This window comes from Capricornis sumatraensis, chromosome 12 (genome assembly GCF_032405125.1).
Source record: "Capricornis sumatraensis isolate serow.1 chromosome 12, serow.2, whole genome shotgun sequence".
In the NCBI taxonomy this organism is placed as follows: domain Eukaryota; kingdom Metazoa; phylum Chordata; class Mammalia; order Artiodactyla; family Bovidae; genus Capricornis; species Capricornis sumatraensis.
Window position 1 is genome coordinate 88,522,135 of NC_091080.1, and position 19,270 is coordinate 88,541,404.

A 19,270-nucleotide genomic window follows, 5' to 3' on the forward strand; every position below is an offset into this window, starting at 1 on the left:
TGCAACTGAAATGCAGAGGACTTTCAAACTTCCAGATATCTTACTTCCCTAGCTCTCATAAAGCATATTCTTGTTACTTCGCAAGAAAATATGAAATTGTAATCATTTATCCACTGATTAATATGTTCTTCAGTTACACTGAATTTATGCTCTGCTGTTCTGTTCTTTCCTGGGGACATAGTACCTTTTTTATTTTAATGCTAATGCATGATGAAATATTTGTAAATATAATTTAATTGGCAATTAAATCCATGCCTGTGGAACTAAAACTACACAGCTCAGTTAAAAATGAGCACCTAATAACCTAACCCTAAAAATAACCCTAACTCTAACCCTAAATCCTAACCCTAAAAATTTTACCTTTAGCTCTAACTCCTGCATATCAACGCAAAACAAGATACGTGGAGTCCTATCTGTGGTCTGATTGCAGGACACAACCAGAGTCAGTTCAGTTCAGTTCAGTCGCTCAGTCGTGTCCGACTTTTTGTGACCCCATGAATTGCAGCACGCCAGGCCTCCCTGTCCATCACCAACTCCCGGAGTTCACTCAGACTCACGTCCATCCAGTCAGTGTTGCCATCCAGCCATCTCATCCTCTGTCGTCCCCTTCTCCTCCTGCCCCCAATCCCTCCCAGCATCAGAGTCTTTTCCAATGAGTCAACTCTTCGCATGAGGTGGCCAAAGTACTGGAGTTTCAGCTTTAGCATCATTCCTTCCAAAGAAATCCCAGGGCTGATCTCCTTCAGAATGGGTTGGTTGGATCTCCTTGCAGTCGAAGGGACTCTCAAGAGTCTTCTCCAACAACCAAGATATATCAGATTGTGAAAATATATACCTCTCATGTTTGACAAAATATGACTTTCAAAAATCCATAAAGTGTATAGATTTTTCACACTAGTATTAGAAAATGAATCCAAAGGATCCAAGAGTAAGAACATGAGGAAACAGCAAGTAAAGGCAAAAGATTAGCATCAAGATGAAACAGAAAATGGTTCAGCTTAGTTTTAATTCCCTTAATTTTTATGTGGCTTATATATGCAAATCTCTTCTAAATGAGCACTTATGGATGTATAATCCAGATACAAAGGTTTTTAAGTGGTTGGAAGTAAATTTCAAAACTCCCAAATCACTGCAAGGACTCTCACTGACCTTTCACTCTGCACTAATGAAAGACCCGGTGTGGTGGTGGGTGAAGGTAGCCACCAATGCCCTCCTTTGGTGAGTAATGACTGGAATAGATTTTCCTTTTCAGATCCCCAAGGCTCATAACTGCCCTCTGGAGGTCCTTTATCTCTCCACCTCTGCTTAAAAACAAAAACAAAAACAAAAACAAAACAACGCAATTTACACAAACTACCCAATTTCAAAAACATGTTTACACTCTGTGATAATGTCAAAAGTTACACAAGGAAGATGATGAAAGCTTCTTGTTTGGTGCATGAGTATGCATGCAGAGGTTCCCCAGCACTGGCCACAGCACAAAGAAAAGCAACAGGACAGCCTCTCTTTAAGTTCCAGTGTGGAACTGAACCACAAGGGTAGTTGATGACACAAGAGAAGATGAGGGTGAAGATGGTGATGTTCCCAGAGCCCTGGACCACGCAGGGCACCAGGGGAAGCAGGTGCAACTTGTCTCCCAATTTCAGGCAAGGACGTCCGTGGACCCCTGTGAAGCAGAGGCCAACATTTCCTGCAGCAGTCTCAGCTTCCTCCAAATATGTCTACTCCCTCTTTTTACAACATCTATCCAAATGCCTAGGGCATCACAAATGTGGCTCCATGTTGAATGCTTTTTTTAAGATTGGTTGAGATAATATTCCAACAATTTTTTAAAAAATAAAGTAAATTAAAAAAAAATAAGTAAATACACTTAGATTGCCACAGAATAGAGTTCCCTGTGCCATCCAGTAGGTTCTCCTTAGTAGTCTGCTTTATACAGAACATCAACAGTGCGGCTCCTTCCCCCCTCCTTCCCCTCCTGGTGTCCCTAAGTTTGTTCTCTACAACTGTGTCTCCAGTTTTTCTTTGCAAAGAAGTACATCTGTAACATTCGCTAAATTTTACATATATGCATGAATGTACGATATTTGTTTTTCTTTTTGGTGACTTACTTTGAATGACTGTCAACTAGGTCCATCCACGTCTCTGTAAATGGTACAGCTTTGTTCCTCTTGCGGTTGAGTAATGTGTATAAAAATTGATGCTTTTGAACTGTGGTGTTGGAGAAGACTCTTGAGAGTCCCTTGGACTGCAAGGAGATCCAACCAGTCCATTCTGAAGCAGATCAGCCCTGGGTGTTCTTTGGAAGGAATGATGCTAAAGCTGAAACTCCAGTACTTTGGCTACCTCATGCGAAGAGTTGACTCATTGGAAAAGACTCTGATGCTGGGAGGGATTAGGGGCAGGAGGAGAAGGGGACGACAGAGGATGAGATGGCTGGATGGCATCACTGACTCGATGGACATGAGTCTGAGTGAACTCCGGGAGTTGGTGATGGACAGGGAGGCGTGGCGTGCTGCGATTCATGGGGCTGCAAAGAGTCGGACGTGACTGAGCAACTGAACTGAACTGATTGTGCACACTGCTGCTAACTCTGTGGAAATTCTCTAACAGGATATGTGGAAAAAGCACAGAGTTATGGAGATACAGGTAAATATACTAGAATATCCCTAAATTTTTGGTGTTGTTTTAAATGCATTCTGTTAAAATATTTTTCATTTAAAAACTCGCAATGATTGAACCTTAAATAACTACTACACACTAAACACCTATCTTATGCCAGACACTGTGCATGCATGATTTTATATACTTCCTCAACAAATCTAAAGAGCAGTTAATGCAGTTTGACCTGAAACCTGAGTCTTAGAAAAATGAAGTGGCAATAGCACGTTCACTGTGACAAAACCCAAAGTCAAACAAATATGTCTAAACTCTGCAATTCTTGTTGGCTTGAAACTTCCAAACTATCTTCCAAACTATTCTATCATACTAAACATTTGCGTTTGTTTTTCATAACTTTGTTTTAAATTATAGTGTATCATATTTACATATGAACTGAGATAGAAAGTCTCTATTTACCTTGAGGTTAAAAAACAAATCCACATTTCTTCCACCAATTATTTCAAAATCAAACAAAACCTCTTCATTAAAAAAAAAAAATGGGTGAGCTTAAGAACAAGTGTAATGGCAATGAAATGAAAAAGTGAACTCAATATATTTCCTACAACCCTCAATTGTTATTAGTGGAAAGAGTTTGGATATTCATCCTGGCTTAATGCAAGATCATTAATATCATGTTCCTGGTGATTCAGCCATGGATCTTAGAATTCCAGGATGAAGCTGCATTCTGACCGTTGTATCTCAATGAATTTACTCTATCTGGCTTTATGTGTAATTAAAGATATTACTGGAATAAACCCCTTTCTGGCTAACTGAAGTATCAATATATTTGAGGATCAGAGTTACAATACCTTGAAAATATATATATATACAGATTTCCCCAAATGAGACAGTCTTACATTTTCTGATCAGTATTTCTGGTGATCTCCAAGCTCAGAGAATGCAGACCTCAACTGAAGCAATTAGAGGAAACTGATACGTCTGCAGAATGAAACAGATCCAGACAAGCTGACAGTAGGTTTCATAATCAAGTGGGGACTTGATCATAAAAGAGGAAAAGAAAGTGCAAGAAAGAGATGGATGCTTAATCAAGTCACAAAGCAAAGATTCCTGTTTATTAACTGTTAACATTCTCCAATTTTATCTTTATTGCTATTTTTATTACCATGATTATGCTTGTAATTGGCTTTTGGGCACACCCAATTGGATTATTCGTAATCTTTGTCTCAAAATTATCATTGCCAGTGATTCATTATGTTTTGATAAATCTTTGCTGTATAATGCCATTTGAGAGGTATGGATCTTTTGAAAGAAGCTGGGGGAAAAACAAAAACATGGTCTCAGGAACAGCATTCTGGAAAAAAAGACTTCAAAGACTGCAACTCACAATTACAAGTTTAATTAGCAGTGAGGTTTTGATTCTCCCTTAGCAGTCATCAGTTATTGAGGGATCACAGAAATATAGCTAGCCCAAATTTAATTAATGAGCAACAAAGAGATATTCACTAAAAAGGGAGCATCAGGATAAAGTCAGACCCATTTCTCAGCATTAAGAAGGCATTGGTTGTTGCCTATTGACACTCTAGTATATCCCTTCTTTTTTTTCTGTACTAGATTATTTGATTTTTATTTACGGTTTTTAAAGTTTTTATTGGCATAGTTGCTTTACTATGCTGTGTTAGTTTCAACTGTACAGCCAAGTGAATCAGTTACACGTATACATATAGCCCCTCGGATTTGGATTTTCTTTCCATTTAGGTCACCCCAGAGCATTCCCTGTGCTATAAGCAGGTTCTCATTACTTGCATTTTTATACATAGTAATGATAGCGTGCATGAGCCAACCTCAGGCTTTCAATTCATCCTTAACCTCTCTTTCCCTCCACTTCTTCAAAATGACTTGAGCTGCTTTCTCCTGACCTATAGGCATGCTTCTAGATCAAAGAGTGTTTTATTTCCTCTTTTAAAGAATCTGATCAGTAATATAACAACAGCTGATTTTCTGATATATTCCCTTGGTAATTTAGTCACTGCTCCAATTCTGTGAATCACAGCCAAGTAATGAATCTTTTACCTAGGAGACAGCACTGATGATGTTAATAAAACAAAGGAACAAGAATACATTTATATAAGAGAAGAGACAGGAAGGACCTGTTTTAGGGTGTTATTAAAAAGGGATGTTTTGGCAGGCATGAAGAGAAATAGAAGCTCGATATCAGTGTATGGAATATCTCATTACTGGTTAATAGCAGTGTACAGAAATCAGATGGAGAGCAGCTTGTGGCTCAGGAGAAATGCACTGATTTTTTTTTTTTTTTTTAACGTAGCAACAATACAATTGGAAAAGCATTCATCTGTTTGTATGGTCCATTTATCACCTTCACTTAGATATGTTTCCAATAAAACCTATTCCAAGTACAGGCCAGCACCTCTTTTTCCCAAGATATACATTATTCTAATTAACTGCATGTGATTAAGAAGGAGTGATGCTAGCAGGTTCCTTTTGATCACAGACTAACTCAAGAGGGAGAAAATTTCAGCAACCTCTGGTTGCTTCTGCTATCTACAGTTGAATGACTCAGTGAAAATGTTTAATTTTCATATCCTGATGAAAAGGAAATATGTTTTGGCATAACTCTTAGGCAGCCTGTATAGATTTTCCAAAAAATTTTATTGTTTTTGAAGTGACTGTTTTTGACACATGTAAACCATTATCACAGCCAGAAACAAAGGCAGTGGCATATTATACCATTCCCCTAAATGTGTATTTTCCATCTAAAATCAATGCTAACACTATCTTAAGAGTTTAACAGAAGCACAGAACTGATCAAATAAATCACAGAAACATACATTTTTAGCTATCAAGATTGTCAAAACCAATTTTGCTCATTCATATATTATGAAGCTTCTCAAGAAATTATCAAAAACAGCTGTCTTAATAACTATTTTCCTCCTTTCAAATATATTTTATATAGGAAACATCAATACATTTCCTCCTAAAATGTGCTGTCTTTTTTCCTCACCCCATTAAAATTTGCAGTGTTCAAGTTTAGCTGATGTTTTCAGTCTCTCTTAAGCCTCTAATGGTGGCTCCAAACAGAGATTTTTATATAGTTTTTGTACATTTTTGTCCATAAAGTGTCCTTGATCTTGATCTGGAAGCTGTAAGTCATGCATTGGAATGGTACTTGTAATTCCTCTCGATTTCTTTCAGTGGGTTAAGTGTTTGACGTCAATAGAGTAGATTCTGGAGGCATCTAAGGTACTAACTACCAGAGTTACATAACCCTAGGGTCTCCATCCTTTTATCTTTAGAAAGCGAGGATTAGGGGAGGTGACATCTAAGGTCTCTGTTAGAGTTACAATTATAACATTCATTGTATCTAATTGGTGAATTCATTGTATCTAATATTAAAATCGATCCGGTATAATATTTTCTCACATGTAATTTTCATGAAAGACAGGGGATCCCGGCATACTGCAGTCCATGGTGTCCCAAAGAATCGGACACAACTTAGCAACTGAACAACAAATCTTCATGGTTAAAATCCTATTTTTCAAAAACAGTAAACATCCAACACCAATTTTTAAGTGCAATGCTCAAAAATATCAATAGTTTATTTTTTAAAAGCCACTTCTTGTAGCTAATGTTTATAAGAAAAACAAATTTTGTCATTGATTTTCCAATGAAACAAATCCACATGAAAAAATACAGCCTAAGCAAGCTGATTTGAAAGAAAAAAGATAATGAGATGTGTAAACAGATTGGTATTTGGTTAATGGCAGGTGAATAGCTCTTTTCTTACAAGTCGTTCTAGTATATTAATTGTTTTAGAGCATAAAAGGTTTATTTTAATCCAGTTCTCCTTGGTGTGTTTGTTAAAAATAAAAACTAATCTTATGACTAAACCCAGAATCAATTAATTTTGACTAAAAAATATAAATACTTATAACCACTTCTCTTTATTTTTGTGTTAGAGATAAATATTTACTAAATCAAATGTCTCAGATATTTATATCTCATGTCAGAGATCTGGCAAAATGATATCTTTGTTGTAATAGGAAGTGTTAGGAAAACCGGGGAAGGGAAAACACTGACAGATCATGTGACATGGATCTTGGCTTCTAGAGAAAACTGAAATCTGTGTATTTAGGTCCAGTGCACTGACACTCATCTTAATTGCAGTCCGAGCTACTGTTCAGTGCAAGGAGTGTGTCTGGTTGATGGAATACTGGCTGCATAATCCAAAGGTATGCAGACACCTCGTTTTCAGAGATACTCACAATTTTCCAAACTACCTTGCTCTTTTTCTAGCTAATTGTTCATATGCAAAGTTCACCAATTCTCCAGGCTACAATTCTTAGTCATTCTCTGTCAATTAGACCCAGATGGCAAAATTAAAGGCCCTTCACATCACGGCACAACAGTAATTTTAGTTCATCAAAGATCCTTACCCCATGCAGCTTTTTCACAATTAATATTTAAGTTCCTGTTGGGCAAGTGCTTCATGAACAATGACATGTAGTCTGTAGCGAGAGGGTCCATCTTCTTGTCAAAGCTGATGGAGAAATGAAAAGTGGTCCGCAGACATGATAATTACATAGTGCCTGCAAAGGTGGAAGGTGAGAACTGCAGATGCTAGGGAAGATGAAAGAAGCTCTCACTGAGGGGGGATTCTGGGCACGACCGAGAACTCTAGTCCCAACAGCGTTACAGTCCCTACGCCAAAGAAGGGCTGATGCAAATAAGAACCGTCGAGTTTGGTTTGATTTTTATATGCCATTAACAGCAAATGCAGAAGCATTTAAAGAATGAAAACATTACAGAACCAGAAATTATTTTAAAAATCTAAAGTTCTCTTTCTCTCTCTCTCTCTACACACACACACACACACACACACACACACACACACACACACCAGTTTAGCTTTAAAGTAGCACTGGCTTCTGACATAGACATTTCACATAATCATTATGAATTAGCTATTGTTTCTGAAGTGGAGGAAAGGAAAGTTTTCCATTGCTAGAAAATATATTCTCCCCTTAAATTGACCAGGAGGCATTTTCCATCAGTTTAAATGACAACAGCAAGTAAAAGTGTTAGCCTCTCAGTCTCGCAGGACTCTTTATGACCCCTAGACAGTAGCCTGCCAGACTCTGTCCATGGGATTTCCCAGGCAAGAAAACTGGAGTGGGTTGCCATTTCCTTCTCCAGGGGATCTTCCCCACCCAGGGATTGAATCTTCAATGATAATAACTTCTGTATTAATTTGTAATGTTACCTTAGGTTTGTAGATGTGAGCTCAGTTAGCAGAATATTTTATATCAATGTGTTCCTGCAACAAAAACAAATGGTAAGACTGTCAATTAAGGAAAGACTCGCAGAGAAATTCATTGAATGATTGAAATTTCCAGTGTGTAAGAGACGGATTTGGGGTTTAAATATGTCTTCTGGCAATGAGTTCACTGTTCTTTCTTCCAAATTGAAATTACCTACTTGATCTTTAAGAAAGGTGTTATTTCTCCTGCCAGCACTTAATATGCTGTTCCAGTGATGTTAAAAAGAAGGGATAGTTGTCATTTCCAAAACAAAGCAAAAAAAAAAAAAAGTGATTTTAGTTTATACTGTTCTTTAATTTTATGATTAGAGATAATGTGTCATCAACCATAACTTACAGAAATACTCATTGTTCAAGATATTTATATAAATAGCAAAGATGTAGGTCTTCAAAAATGAATTATCTACTTGGTAAAATAAAGGCATTTGGCAATTTTTATAAGTACTTGAAGAAAAGTCCAAAATGACAAAAATAAAGACACATTTTGAATAAAAGTTTCATGTGAAAATATTTATTTGAAAAAAAAAAGATAGGCAACAAGCATATATTCTGTCATGACTGATTTCTTTTGGAAATGAAAGACTAGTTGACTTTGCTATTTCTAGAAATAAGATTTTTTCTTACTCAGTTCGTTCATATTAACATACTGTTCTCTTCCTAAGTAATTATCATAAAAATGGTGATGGTGGTAATAAGATGGTGATGATAATGCTAATAATAGTAATTGATGGCTTAATGTGGGTCAAGAATTGTGCTTAAAAACTCACAATAGCCAGGAAGAGTCACTATTATTACCCACATTTTAATAAGCAGGCAAATGGTGAAAATTGGTCACCTAATCAGAGAGATAAATAGATTGTCCACTATCCATTAAGCAGTAGATTTTAATTCAAATCTTTGTGCCTGAAGCTGGAGACCTTCCTTCTCCTATGACTCAAATTGTACATAAGACAACAAAGAAAATAAAAACATTTTACTCAAGAACTGCAATTGCCTGAACTGAGATAATTAGAAGTATAGTGACTTCACAAGAGTTTCAATCATTGGAGTTTTATGTAAAATTTTCTCTATATTTTGTGTAAAACAGAAACATACCCACATATTATTGAGAGCTAATAATGCCTTTCTTTATATTATGTGGTTATTTTAAACTGCCAAAATTTGTGGTACTATTAGGGGCAGCACACTGAATGAAACAGCCCACCCTGGCCAGGCACCATAGTAACCATTTTCATCAGTTGCTTTATGACACGAGGTCCTGGTAAGGAACACAGAACTAATAAGCCACCACCAAATGGAAGAATTCAGGCAAGGTCAAAAGGAGACACCGCCTGTCCCACCACCTCCCAGAATCCTTCTCGCTGGCATCCATCTTGGCTGAACAAAGTGTGCGCCACCAGGAAGGACTTGGAGTCAGAATGATTGGCTAAAGACAACCCGAAAACTAATCCCATCCATAAACCTGAGATAAAATCTCCATAAAACCTGAGACTGCTAGCCATGTGGCAGAACAGTCCTCCTGGGTCCCTTACCCAACTGCTCTCCGCCCAGGTGCCCTTTCTCTATAAAATCTCTTGCTTTGTGAGTGCCCGTGTCTCCTCGGACAATTCATTTCCCAGTGTTAGACAAGAGCCCCATTTCCAGCCCTGGAAGGTGTCCCCCTTCCTGCAACAGTACATTGCACAGAATATTTTATCTTAACAAAGTTCCAGGATCAATCATCTATTCCATCTGGGTGGAATACTTTTTTCTTTTCACAGACAAAAAATACTCTTTTGAGTTTTATTAATTCTTCAAGATACAGCCTAAGGTTTACATCCCTTATACAATTCTGTTTTTACATCCTCAGATGTATTTAACCGTGCTATATTTAAGTTGCTGTGGCTTTTGTACCTAACTCTATTACAGCGTTTATCTTTTTATTGCTTTTTGAAACTACTTTATGTCTATCAATTTCTGCTAGCATATAAGATAGGAGCCTGCTAGGGACAGGAATCTTATGCAATAGCCATTTTCAGTGTTTACCATCATGTTAATTCTACAGTAGATTCCCAATTAATATTCATCAATTACAACTTCATGTACAAATCAGCTTTTTACAAAAGATACATTTTTAAATTACTTTTTATTGGAGAGATCTTCCCTGTAGCTCAGATAGTAAAGAATCTGCCTGCAATGCAGGAGACCTGGATTCGATCCCTGGGTCAGGAAGATCCTCTGGAGAAGGGAACAGCAATCCACTTCAGTATTCTTGCCTGGAAAATCCCATGGATGGAGGAGCTTGGTCGACTACAGTCCATGGAGTCCGCACGACTTCACTTCACTTCACTTCACTTCATTCTTGCCTGGAGAATCGCATGGATAGAGGAGCCTGATGGGCAACAGTTCATGGGGTCGCAAAGAGTTGCACATGACTGAGCAGCTAACGCACACACATTGTTGCTTTACAATATAGTGTTAGTTTCCACTGTTTTTTAAAAATGTCTTAAATCAAGACTTTGCCCCTCAGTATTATTGTAGTATTGAAATTTTTACACTATATTGTTCAAACTTAGGTACTAATAACTTTACCTATTGGTTTTCCCACATTTTCAAATCTTAAGAAACTTACAAATAGTCACAAGGGTAAAATATATTTTAAATCTATAATTGCTATGAACTAGAACCATAAGAAATAAAAATAGGACCTAAAACATATATGGAAAAATCTATGAAGATTGGTTAATGCTGATTTTAGAAGATTTTGGTTATTGTTTTGCTACCTCCCCCAAATTAAACAGTCATAATCTGAAAATGCAATTAATTTCATTTTGACTACAAATGTTCTTTCTTTATACTCATACATAATTTACCTCCTTTCCAGAAGTTTAGAAGGACGTCTGTGAAACAGAACAGTTAAGGACAAACTACATGATGAAAAAAAAGAAAAAAATGATGCCAATTTCTTCAAATTCTGAGAAAAAAAGAGTCACAAGAAAGACAGGATTCTACAAATGTACTTTTAAATCATTTTCCAATGTCGTTTTCCACCTCCACTGTATAGACCTTGACTTTGAGATGTAGAGAAATATGGGTTAATTTTAAATAAATCAAAGCAGCATTATTTACTAAGTGGTGTAACTCCTCACAATAAGTGTCTGACTTTTGCAAGTCAAAGAGTGGGTCAGAATGAAGTGTTGAATCACTAAATAAAAAATTACAATTGTGTACAAAATTCCTATGAAAGTTGATTTTATATTCCCATAGCAAGTTCATATGCACCAGAATGCTTTTGATAGTCATAAGAAGCTATAAAATAGAAAGACTCCTCCAATTATCTGCCTCAAGTTTTCACTTTCTAGCCATCATTTTGTGGACTACTGCTTATCATTCTGTGTGGACTTGGTTTACGTAAACACTAGCATTTTCTCATCTCAACTGAAGAGCAAGCACCCGAGTTATTAGGTGTGTTGCACACTGCTCAAAAAGCTCTTTGATATTCTCTGCAGCTTTTTATTTCCTCATGAAAAACATTCTGAAAATCCTGACATGTTTGGGAGTGATTAGACCTTGGCTACACTGCAGTTTTTCATTTCAGTTGGATCAATGACTTTTCCATAGGACATGATTTTGAGACCCTGTGATACTGAGCAGGCTGATCATGCAATTCCAAGTTCAAAGTTCTAGGGTAATAGATCAATCACTATGAGAAAATATGAAGTAAATGGTTTATGCCTGTTCTTAGGGCAATGAAAGATTAACTGACAGCAAAACGGTGAAGAATCCAATCATTTTAACGTCAGTCTCATTCAGATCTAAACAAAGCTCCTATGCTTGCAATGCAATAAGTACAAAAAACCCCACACTCGAAAAATGTCAATTAAATACTTAATACAAAATAGAGAAATCACATTGGATAGCTTTAAGTTTACTTGATTTAATTTGTAGGAAGAACCTTAAAATAATGAGGAAATCTTAATCTGAATTCAAAAATTAAGATCTTTCAGGCAATTAGGAAAAGCATGACTGTTAAATGACTTTTCCCAACAGATTAGGGTGCTGTAGGCAGGCAGTTCACAAAGTGTGATTCCTCTGATGAAGCTAATAATGAAGTTCAGGTGGAGTACATTCCAGGAATTTAGAATAGACTGAAATTACCCAGATCAGAGTCGTCAGATGGGAAAGCATTCCCCTTAGTTACTCCAGCTGTGCTGAGATATTACAGACCAGAGCGTATCTGAAGAGAAGTCACACCATGTACATTCTCTCCCCTCCTCCCACAGGGAGACATGACATCAACTTTAATAAAATTATTAAAAACACAAAGTAACAGGAAAATGATTTGAAAAATCACTCCTGGATTTCATTATAATGCTTGAATCCTTATGTCTTAAATTCTGAAATTCTGGGCAAACAAAAAGTGATGTTATATCTACATATTTACTATTGGTTTCTTCCATTATTTCTAGAAGATTCTTTTTTTCCACTTATGTGTTTTCTAGATCCCGTATACTTCCTGACACATGAAACAGATCTGTATTTAATTTCACATTGATATGTGTGTCAATGTGTATGGCTATATCTAAAAAGATAACCATCTATATGGACATATAAATATGGATGCGTAACATTTTAACTATGGGGTAAATACTCCAGGAAATGGTGAAGGACAGGGAAGCCTGGCATACTGCACTCCATGGGGTTGCAAAGTATCAGACACGACTTAGCAACTGAAAAACAAAATAATATTATAGAAGACGTGAAGATCTTAGGAGAGGCTGTTTAATAACTTCAACTTGGGAGCCAAGTTGGATTGAGACCTGGCAATCCAGCCAGACCCTAGTGTATGCTACGGTGTCAGGCTGCAAGTTCCGGGAGTCAGAGATCCAGAGGCAAATCAAACCTTTGGGCAGGCTGATTAAACACTGTGGTGCTTCATTGAATTTGGCACCATAAAATGGGTTAGATTTGGTGAGTGGGGGTCTTATAGCAGAGAATTCATTTAGAGGGATCCAGACTAAACCACATCAGCAAAGGAAAACACTGGAATGGCAGGCACCAGTCCTCCTTGGGAGGTGTTTGTGTTTGCATTTATTTATTTATTATGGGACTTGACCTCACTTACTAATTAGCACCTGGTGGCAGTTTCAATTGGGCCTATGCACAGATCATTCTAGGAAGTAATTTTAAAGGTATTAATTAAGCTCTAAAGAGATCTTATCAAAAAATGCAAATGAACACATTTATAAAATTTCTCTGTATGCATTTGGCCACCTGCCTTCTTGTTTTGCCGCCTATTTTCACAGCCCTGACATATAGCAGTGAATATATTAACAGAAAAGAACACATCTAGAACTCTGACATAGTGTATATTTTTTCTCCTGGAAAGCCTTTTTCCCCTCTTATTTTGGTTCAGATGAGTATATCTTTTTTTTTTTTTTTTCCAAAATCGACGTTTCTTTTAAAGCGTAAGGTTTATTTTTACACTTCTGATTGCCACTGGAAGAGGAAAGACATTGTCACACACCAGACATTCTAATCCAGACATTATGCAACCACAGTGATGAGGATTAATAAAGATTAATTTGGTTCCCACTTAAATAATCCTAGCACTTCGGCAATATTATCACTGGGCATACAGAAAAAGAATAGCTATCATCTCCTTTTGAAGCATGCATGGTTTGGGGTATAGCACATTGTTGTCCAAGTCTGAAGCTTGCTTTTATTAAAGTGTGACCTACAACATTTTTCCAAGAAGCTACAGCTAGGCAACAGGATTTGTGAGGCAAAGTTTTACATGTATGGATAAGGAAATATCATCTTCAAATAGCCACTGTGCTGTTTGCTTAATTTCTTTCTTTTTAAAAATATTGTTACTTGTATTTTTATTTATTTATTTATTTACCTTTTGTCATTTTTGTGTGTGTGTGTGTGGGTGAGGGGGAATCTTAGTCCCCCCACCAAAGAGCAAAGCCATGTCCTCTGTTTTGAGAGTATGCAATTAACTACTTGGCCAACAGAGAAGTCCCTTGTTACTTGTATTTTAAAATGGAACACACAATTTATTTTAAAGACAGCTTTATAACGCTAGTTCAGACTTCATTAAGAGTTTTATCAAACCAGTTGTGTCTTCTCAAGGCTACATAATCATTCTTCTTCTTCTTTGTTTTGATTTTTCAAATGCTCACTTAGAACAAACCCAAGCACATTCTCTTTCCTTACTCCCAAAGTGGCCACTTGAATGAACCAAACGATGACTTGTTTTCATTGGATGAACACAAGGTGAGTTCCTTTGAAGGCTCTAGGGCAAAGAAAGTAGTGCTAATATAAGCAAACAAGGAGGAATAAAAGCACCAAGACATACAGATTTCGTTCCTTCTTTCTTTTTTGTGAATTTCTCCCTTAAAGAAGTCATTCGATTCAGCCTCATACTAATTGAGGCTCTGAGGTTCACTTGGCCTGTGAGTGAAAGAATTATTACTCAGCATTTTGAAACTGGGAGGAAAGGATTCTGCATCAACTAAACTCTATTAATTTCCTAGGACTGTTGTATTAAAGTACACAGATTGGGTGGCTTAAATAATGAAAATGAATTGTTTCATAGTTTTGGATGCTAGTCCAAAATTGAGGTGTCAGAAGGGTTGGCTCCTTCAGAAAGTGATGGGCAACAGTTTATCCCATGCCTGTCTGCTAGTTTCTGAGAGTCTCCCTTGATCTTGAGCTTTCGCTGTGTAGTCACGTCTACATCTGTCTGTGTATGCTTGTTTTGTGCACAAATTTCCCCTTTAACAAGGACACTAGTCATAGCATAGTGAGTTACAAACCACAGTAATAACCTCATTTTGACTTGATGAACTTTGTAAAGACCCTATTTAATGTTATTTTCCTAAATGCATATTTTAATTGGAGGAAATTGCTTTTCAATGTTGTGTTGGTTTCTGCTATACAGCAGTGTGAATCAGCTATATGTATACATATATCCCCTCCCATCTGAGCCTCCCCCTCCCCCATCACACCGCTCTAGGTCATCACAGAGTACCAAGCTGGACTCCCAGTGTTATATAGCAGCTTCTGGCTCAGTTCAGTTCAGTCACTCAGTCCTGTCTGACTCTTTGCGGCCCCATGGCCTCCCTGTCCATAACCAGCTCCCGGCTCAGTTCAGTTCAGTCACTCAGTCCTGTCTGACTCTTTGCGGCCCCATGGCCTCCCTGTCCATAACCAGCTCCCAGAGTTTACTCAAATTCATGTACATTGAGTCCATGATGCGATCCAACCATCTCATCCTGTGTCGTCCCCTTCTCCTCGCGCCTTCAATCTTTCCCAGCATCAGGCTCTTTTCCAAAGAGTCAGTTCTTTGCACCAGGTGGCCAAAGTATTGGAGTTTTAGCTTCAGCATCAGTCCTTCCAATGAATATTCAGGACTGATTTCCTTTAGGATGGACTGGTTGGATCTCCTTGCAGTCCAAGAGACTATCAAGAGTCTTCAACACCACGGCTCAAAAGCACCAATTCTTTGGTGCTCAGGTTTCTTTATGGTGCAACTTTCACAACCATACATGACTGCTAGAAAAACCATAGCTTTGACTATGTCTTCACAAAAGAAGACTATTTAAGTAGTCTTCACAAAAGAAAACTCTGCACATGGACATCACCAGAGGGTCAATACTGAAATCCGATTGATTATATTCTTTGCAGCTTCAAACTAGCTATCTATTTTATATATGGCAGCATATATGTCAGTTCTACTTTTTCCATTCGTCCCACCATCTTCTTCCCTAGTAGTGTCCACAAGTCCCATTTTCTATGTCTGTGTATTCCTGCCCTGAAGCACATTTACTAAAACTGGAATGATATACAGAAGGTTAGCATGGTCCCTGGGCAATGATCCTATTTCTCAGTAACATTGCATTCAGAGATACCAGGGGCTAACACTTCAAGATATCTTTTTTTTTGGGGGGGTGGGGGAGTCAGTGGTGCAGATTAACTCATAACTCTATGTTACCTTTGATATTGTTAGAGGTAGACATTTATGGACTATAGTTTCCAGAATCAACACCATACATCTCCTTTCTTTTCTTCTTATCTTGACTCTATTCATTTTTCTGCAATTCTTTAACCTTGATGTGGAGTAATGTCAAAAGTTGCAAATCCTCTTCTATTTTTAAAATGGGATTTCCAGTCCTGTGATATTTCGTCCTGCAGAAACCAGGACTATGTCTGTTTGCCTTCACTCAACAAATTTGCATTCAGTCTCTTCTGTGTATAGAAACTGGGTGTATTCGGGAACAAGAGAAATGGAAGGTGTCCCGTGAAGCAGGCAAAGGAGAGTGGCTAGCTCTTTGGGGTCAGACTGTGAGGTTCAAAATTTGCCTCCACCAATGGTGTATTTGGGCCAGTTACTTGGCTTCTTCAGTTCTGTTTCAGTCGTGTCCGACTCTTTGTGACCCCATGAATCACAGCGCACCAGGCCTCCCTGTCCATCACCAACTCCCAGAGTTCACTCAGACTCATGTCCATCGAGTCAGTGATGCCATCCAGCCATCTCATCCTTGGTCGTCCCCTTCTTCTCCTGCCCCCAATCCCTCCCAGCATCAGAGTCTTTTCCAGTGAGTCAACTCTTCACATGATGTGGCCAAAGTACTGGAGGGAGTTTCAGCTTTAGCATCAGTCCTTCCAAAGAACACCCAGGGCTGATGTCCTTCAGAATGGACTGGTTGGATCTCCTTGCAGTCCAAGGGACTCTCTAGAGTTTTCTCCAACACCATAGTTCAAAAAGCATTAATTCTTTGGCGCTCAGCTCTCTTCACAGTCCAACTCTCACACCCATACATGACCCCTGGAAAAACCACAGGCTTGACTAGACGGACCTTTGTTGGGAAAGTAATGTCTCTGCTTTTGAATATGCTATCTAGGTTGGTCATAACTTTCCTTCCAAGTTTTGGTTTTTATGTCTTCACTGTTTTGATGATCACATTGATAATTTCTCTTTGTTGTTCAGTCACTCAGCCATGTTCAACTCTTTGTGACCCCATGGACTGCAGCATGCCAGGCTTCCCTGTCCTTCACTATCTCCCAGTGTTTACTCAAACTCATGTCATCCAACCATCTCATCCTCTTGTCATCCCCTTCTCCTCCTGCCATCAATCTTTCCCAGCATCAGGGTCTTCTGTTCATATCAGATGGCCAAAGTATTGGAGCTTCAGCTTCAGCATCTGCAGTCATATTTCTAGCTGTTTTTTTTCCTGTTAAAATAGAAACTACTTAATTAATGGTAGCACTTCAGGGGACTCATACTTAACTCTCTTCCATGGACTTCCTAAAGGTTTGTAAAGCTTTCAGAGCGAAGATCAAGGGTAACTGAAAAGTCCAGCATGAAAGCATTATAATTACACAGGATGTAAGAAGTTCCTTGGGTACAGTGTTTTATTCTCATTTTGTTAACACATTGGTAAAGAATAACTCACATTTTGGTAAAACTTTGAAATTAATATTCATCATAATCAGTGAATGGTATTATTATTGATAAATCATTTTCAAAACTATATCCCAATGATGTGCCAAACCAATCTGATATTAGGCTATTCCTCAAAAATCTTCTTTTCACTTGGGCTCTACTGTGCTTATTGGAATATTTGACTTTTATTCCTCTAAGAGATATGGTGTTGGATATTTTGAGAATACTTTGCTACAAAACTCTAGATTTTGAAATTGAAAAAAAAAATTCACTGTATTTGCTGCAGTCAAAACCTTTTGAGTAGAGACTTCTCTGGTGATCCAGTGGTTAAGATTCTATGCTTCTAATGCAGGGGGCATGGGCTCAATCCCTGGTTGGAAAAATAAGATTCTGCATGCCACACAGGGTGGCCAAGAAATTTAAAAAAAAAAATTAAAAAGAAAAAAATTTGAGTAGTCATATTAAGGACACAGTTTTGGCTCAGATGGTAAAGAATCTGCCTGCAATGCGGGAGACCCAGGTTTGATCCCTAGGTCAGGAAGATCCCATGGAGAAGGGAATGGCAACCCACTCCAGTATTTTTGCCTGGAGAATTCCATGGATGGAGAAGACTGGATGGCTATCGCCCACGGGATTCCAAAGAGGTGGGTATGACTGAGTAACTGTCACTTCACTTCACTTTCAGTCAGCTCAGTCATTCAGTCGTATCCAACTCTTTGTGATCCCATGGACTGTAGCCCATCAGGCTTCCCTGTCCATCAACAACTTCCAGAGTTTACTCAAACTCATAGCCATCGAGTCAGTGATGCCATCCAACCATCTCATCCTGTGTCGTCCCCTTCTCCTCCCGCCTTCAATCTTTCCCAGCATCAGGCTCTTTTCCAATGAGTCAGTTCTTTGCATCAGGTGGCCAAAGTATTGGAGTTTTAGCTTCAGCATCAGTCCTTCCAATGAATATTCAGGACTGATTTCCTTTAGGATGGACTGGTTGGATCCCCTTGCATTCCAAGGGACTCTCAAGAGTTTTCTCCAACACCACAGTTCAAAAGCAGCAGTTCTTCGGTGCTCAGCTTTCTTTATAGTCCAACTCTCACATCCATACATGACTACTGGAAAAACCATAGCTTTGACTAGACAGACCTTTATTGGCAAAGTAATGTCTCTGCTTTTTAATATGCTGTCTATGTTGGTCATGGCTTTTCTTCCAAGGAGCAAGTGTCTTTTAATTTCCTGGCTGCAGTCATCATCTGCAGTGATTTTGGAGCCCCCAAATATAAATTCTCTTACTGTTTCTTCTGTTTCCCTATCTATTTGCCATGAAGTGATGGGACCAGATGCCATGATCTTAGTTTTCCAAATGTTGAGTTTTAAGCCAACTTTTTCACTCTCCTCTTTCACTTTCATCAGGAGGCTCACTTCACTTTATAGTAAATCATTTCTATGGATCATTTCTGAGTTGTCTAAAACTCCAAAGATAACCAAGATACCATAGTGGTTGAGAGTCTGTTTTTTTTTTTTTTTTTCCTTCTTCTTCTTTTTGAGTTAGGCTACCTGATTTGGGAACTAGCTATGTAACTTCAGAGATTTTATGTAAACTCTCTGTTTCAGTTGTGTCCTCTGTATAATATTTATGATCACGCAGAGTTCATCTCATATACAAGTTGATGTAATTTCCTAAGAAAAACACCTTGAAGCCCCCAAACCTAACATTGTCTCTATTATTAATGTTCTTGTTTTATCCTTGATCCAAATGATTTCCAGTTGGCCTGGGCTTCTGAATATCAACAGAGAATGCAGATACATTCAACATAATCCATGTGAATAATTGTGGTATAGTGAATGTATCTCCTCAAAATTCATATCTAGAAATCTTAACCTTC